This window comes from Parasteatoda tepidariorum, chromosome 10 (genome assembly GCF_043381705.1).
Source record: "Parasteatoda tepidariorum isolate YZ-2023 chromosome 10, CAS_Ptep_4.0, whole genome shotgun sequence".
In the NCBI taxonomy this organism is placed as follows: Eukaryota; Metazoa; Arthropoda; class Arachnida; order Araneae; family Theridiidae; genus Parasteatoda; species Parasteatoda tepidariorum.
Window position 1 is genome coordinate 26,754,222 of NC_092213.1, and position 6,000 is coordinate 26,760,221.

The window sequence follows — 6,000 nt, forward strand, 5'->3', positions numbered from 1 at the left end:
CTAATTGGTTTCCAAATCATAAAGGTAGAAAATGCTCTTTACCGTAAACTTTACGGTAAATTTTACGGACAGACTGCTGCCGGTTATTTTACCATAATTTTAGAATGAAAATTCTTACAGTGTGGAATAAAAGTGTATAAATTTCTTCTTTGAGGAAATCAATGAAAGTTTCAACTTCCGTCGCTTATAGACTAGCAGCAAAAGATAAGATTGACACAAAATCCACTTTTCTGTAGGGAAAATCCTCGTGACCAAAATAAAGTCCGTCTGATCCCACCAGATTACTTAAGAATGTATTTTATTCCGAGAGATTTGATGAAAAGTCGATTTCTGGCTACTTTTACAAACAAACGAATTGAAAAGAAACAACTTAAGGGACAACAACTTTAAGTGAAAACATTTGAACTTTTTTGAATTGTTTAATTTAAACTATTCTTTAAAATCGATTTCTTGCCATTTTTTCAATAAAAGAAAAAAATCAAAGCAACATTAATCACATGTTTTCGAAAATAAATATTCTTGAATTTCATTAATTAACAAGCCACTTTAAAGGAACTACACGCAGACAACTTAATAAGTGAAGGAAACATGAAAAAACAACAACATTTTTGAATTTCTCAGTTTCCAAGATATTTTTGATGAATTTTTAAGCCGATTTCATGTCACTTTTATCCAAAAACGGATTGATATAAAGCAATTTCGTAGAAATATTATTAAAAATAATTGCTACAATGTATAATTGTTCACCTAAGACAATTTCCTGTTACTTTACTTGCAAACAAATTAAATGAAAGAAAATAAATTATCAAGAAGAATACAAAAAAGGCACTGCTAAAATGATTAAATATTTAATTTCAACTGTTCATCTAAGACTATTTCTAGTCAATTTTACCAACAAACGAATTTAAAAAAATTATCAAATACAAATAAAAAAAATCATTGCAACGTTGTTGAAACTTTCAAGACAATTTCAAGTCACTTTTATCAATAAACGAATTGAAAAGAAACAACTTAGCAAGTAAAAACATATTAAAAGAAAGCACTGCAAGATTAGGAAAAGGTTTGATTAGGCAAGATTAGGAAAAGGTTTTCAATTGTTCATCTAAGACTATTTCTTGTCCCTTTTACATACAAACGAATTGAGAAGAAACAAATTATCAAGATGAAATATAAAAAAAGAAAGTACTACAACAACGCTGAAATATTGAATTTCAATTAGTCATCTAAGACAATTTCGTTTCACTTTCACCGACAAATGAAATAAGAAATAACTTAGGCAGTAGAACCATATAAGAGAAAGTACCACAGCATTGTTGAAATGTTTCATTTTAATTGTTCATCTAAGACTTATTTTTGTCACTTTTACTAACAATGGTATTGAGAGGAAAGAATTTAGCATGCAGAAACATATAAAAATAAAGTACCACACCACAACGTTGTTGAGATGCTTCATTTCAATTGTTCATCTAAGACTTATTTTTGCCACTTTTACTAACAATGGAATTGCAATGAAAGAATTTAGCAAGTAGAAACATATAAAAAGAAAGTACCACACCAGAACATTGAAGGGAAACAATTTAGCAAAAAGAAACATAAAAAGAAAACACTGGAAATGTTGAAATGCTTCATTTCAATCGTTCATTTGAGACAATTTCTTGTCATTTTTTACCACAAAGGAATTGAAAAGAAACAAATTATCAAGTAGAAACATATAATATGAAAGCACTGCAACATTGTTGAAATGTTTAATTTCAATTGTTTATCTAAGACTTGTTTATCTATTCTTGTCACTTTTACCAACAAGGTAATTGAAAAACAATTTATCAAGTAGGAACTTCACAACTAAGTACTACAACATTGTTGAAGTGTCTAGTTTCAATTGCTAATTCTAGTCACTTTTTCCAACAAATGAATTGGAAGAAAAAAAACGTCTTAGCAGGTAACAACATGACTAACGTGAAAATATTACAACGGTATTAAATTATTATATTTCTATGACCCATTTATAACTAATTTCAGAATTTGTTTAAACTTTTATTCCGATTTATTTTCCGATTTCTTTCTTGTAATTAATTATGTTCAAAAAGTTACAAAACTAAAGAACTCTATCACCGATTTCGCTAATGCTCGCCAACCCCTGGAATAAAACTAAACCATATCCCGCGTCACATATATCTCAATAGGACGGCAATTAAGAGGCAATAAAGAGAGTTTGAAGTTGTTTTCAAAAAATTGGTTTGAACCAAATAACAATACAATTTTCGATTTTTGACTCCTTCCCTGATGCTGAAATTAAAACTATAACTTGTGTTTACCAAAGACGAAAAGGAAGTCATGAGGGAGAAGCATGAGCATTGCTGTCTAAACAAGTGAGGTATTGTTTCTGATGAGTTTTTTACGCTGAATCTAATGACACCAAAATCAAGTTAATGGAACAAGTAGATCAGAAGTTATGACGGATTTAGTAAGTTTGGAATTTAAAATGTACAGAGCTTGATGATAACGTTGGTGATTATATATAAAAGATTATTAGGTAATTAGAAATAAAAGCTGGTAAGAAATTTTTCCGAATTCGTCAGAAGTTTTTTAAAAAAAAGATATGTTACTTTATTGTCCTCCTAATACATATTTTCTTTTTAATCACTTCAAAAAAAGTATTTTACTTAGAATATGTTTTTAAATTTTCTAACAGCAGATTCAAATTAAATAATCGAATCATTTTGAAAACTACAAAATTGTCACGAGAAAAATTTTCAAGTTTCAGCACCAGGGAATTTTTAATAGGGGCAAAAAAAACAAAGCCAAGTTTAGTCTTGAATTTTACTTCAAATGAAAACATATTTTTTTCATCTTTTAAAACTAGAATTTCTGAAATAATTATACTTTCAATTACTTAAAGAAATCTTACTTTTTTTCCTGTTCTTGGAATCCATTTATCGCATTTAATTTTAGAGCTATATCGTTATTTTACGAAGGTAGAACAATTAGAAAATTAGAGCAATTAGAAATTTGTTAAGGTAATGACTAAATTTATTTTTATTCAATAATATCAGTTACTTCAGGCATACATGCATATTTATAAACTAGTAACTTTTAACACGTATATGATTTAATAAAAAGAAAGCGTCTGCACGCCTTCTGTGCAAGTCTGTGTACCCTTTTAAAACTCTAGCACTATGAATGAAATTTTTCAGAAGTTTTGACTTCGAATCCAAGGGGATATTGTTGCCCTGATAATAAATATCACTCAGATATTTAAATTAATTCGTTCAGGTAAGATGTTAGAGTTTTATTTATTAAATAAATAAACCTCTTGAATTTTCTCATTTGTTTAGGAGTAAATAATAAATAAACTTCTTGATTTTTCTCACTTGTTTAGCACTAAGCAGTCGATTCGATTTTTCGGATATTTAAACGATAACACCATTTCATGATGTTTACTAGCGTACTTCTCTGTTTCATCAAAACCCAGTTCTACGTTCTTTAATATTTATTTTTCTTTTATCAGTTTGATAGGTTATTATAGGAAAAATCACCCTAAAGTTACGTCTCCAAATTTGTAACTGGAAAAACTGTCTACTGGATTATTTTCTTTATAAGTATGCTTTTGATACGTTTTTCCATAAAACTAAATAATGTCAAGTCAAAATCAACTCAAATACAAAAATATTAAGTTATTTTTCTGAAGTGTAAGTTCATCGGTAAATTGCTTGTTATTTTAAATCAGAATTATTGGCCGCTCTCTATCATCATAGCCATCAATCTGGGTTTAGTGCAATTCTGAGTACAGTTAAATTTTATTTTAATAAATTGAACTTATAGAAAACTTTTTTCTCAATCTAATAACGTAAAGTCACCGGAAAGAGCAACAAATATTAATAAAAATATTGGAATTATTTTAACTTTATTTATAACGGCATATACTCTTAAAAATAGAGTTTCAGTACAAGCGTTTTATCAATTTTGTGCATGGTTGTGTAGAGCTGATTGATACTGATATATTGATCATTTACGTTTGTTTTACCCAAGCGACGCTTGGACAAAAAAAAAGGCTAATATTATCTAATATTATCGGCCGAGACTAAACAGCTGAATCATCTTAAAGAATATTTTAAATATTTACTTAGTTGTTTATCAGAAGTAAATTAGTCACAAACCAAGAAAAATATAGTCAAAACTACCAGAATGTGGTACAATTTACCGTGTTTATGGCTCTATGGGAATATTAAAAAGATCGGTAAATTTTAACGAAGAACTTTCGTACTGATTTTGGTAAGATTAACAATAAAGTGCGGTATTATCATAAAATTTAATAAAAGTGGTAAAATTAGATAATTTTCTCATGATAAAGCATAGCATAAAAACCATTTATTCAATTAAATTTATTTTTCAGTTTCCTACTTTTTACTGGATGTGTGGTAATAAGGACTGTAATTTTGAAAATCAAATTTCCAGTAAACTATTACAACATGAACCGAAGAATTATCAATTGAATAATTTAAATACCATACATTTTGGTTGTATAAAGGAGAATTATGTTTTACCAGATGATATGTTACCAGAAATGTCATTATCATACAATACGGTAGTTTTACCATAATATCTTTTCTTTGAGCAATAAGTTCTGAACAAGGTAGCATTTATTTTTTCTACGTTACATGTTTTTATTTTTGTTTAAATTATATACTTCTGTCGGAATATAAAGTCGCCAGTTCAAGAATTTGATGTAAAATATTATTTAGATAAATAAATGACTCTAAAACACTTTTACAATCTTATCTAGATCTTTGAATGTGATTCCTCATATTAATGACAATCTCCTACAGTTCTATTTGATCATCAAAGTCACCGACATCATTTTTTTTTATACTACAGAGATAAAAATATAATAGTAGGCATTTATAATAATTCCCTTTGACTTACGATTCGGAATACATTGAAGGAATTATTGTGTCAATAATTTTTTTCTTATTTTCTATTTACTTATTAATTTTTAATACTTTAATTGATAGCAAGGAAATTTTTCAATGTTTTTCGTATAAATTTTTGAGTGCATTAGTTTGTTTTTACGCTGTTAGAAATATTTCTCTGAAAAAATGGTTAAATAACAATTTATTTTATTGTTATTCCTCCATATTCAAACAAAACAGTAAAATAACTGTAAATAAGATAGTATTCAAACTGTAGGTATAATAAAAACCGGTTTGTAACTACTTTCACCAAATACGGCTAAATAACCAGAATTTCATCGCATCAACTAGATCCATCTAAGGAAACCTAGTTCCTTCCAAATGGATACATAATATAGCCAAAAGAGGGCTAATCTGTCAATCTCATGAGCAAAAAATGGGGTTTTAGTACCAGCGTTGACAGCATAATATTTCCTTTATTACCTTCAACACTTGAAGAGTTTCCAGTGTCATGCATTCCCCAATTTGTGACCCTGGACTATTAAAATACGATACTCTCATTTACGCATGGATGATGGCACCATAAAGCTACTAAACGCAAAAAATCTGGTATTTCCCATCTCTTACGACAGGTAAAACAACCAGATAAATTAATTTAACCACATTCCACAGTTTATTTGCTAATACACAACTGAACACTAACCTAACTCCAGTGCCCATAACCTAACGATAATCCAAGCTCCAATGTCAAGTTAAATTTCATTTTTACGGTTTTGAAACCATGCTAGTCGTAAATGGTTGATAACCATATAGTTTTGCACTCATGATTTTTTAACCATATCAGTTGTAAATGATTCCAAAACCGTAAAGATAAAATGTTCTTTACCGTAAACTTTGTGGTTAATTGTTTGGGCAAACTGCTATCAGTAATTTCACCATAATTTTTAAAAGGAAAAAATACTAACAGTGTATAACAGCAGAGGAAAAATAAAATAAAATGAAAAAAGTATTCGCCAGTTTCGTGGACTATTATTTTTTACTTTTTGCTAGCTGTAAAAAAAATTATAGTAACATTTAAAATTATTGTTGT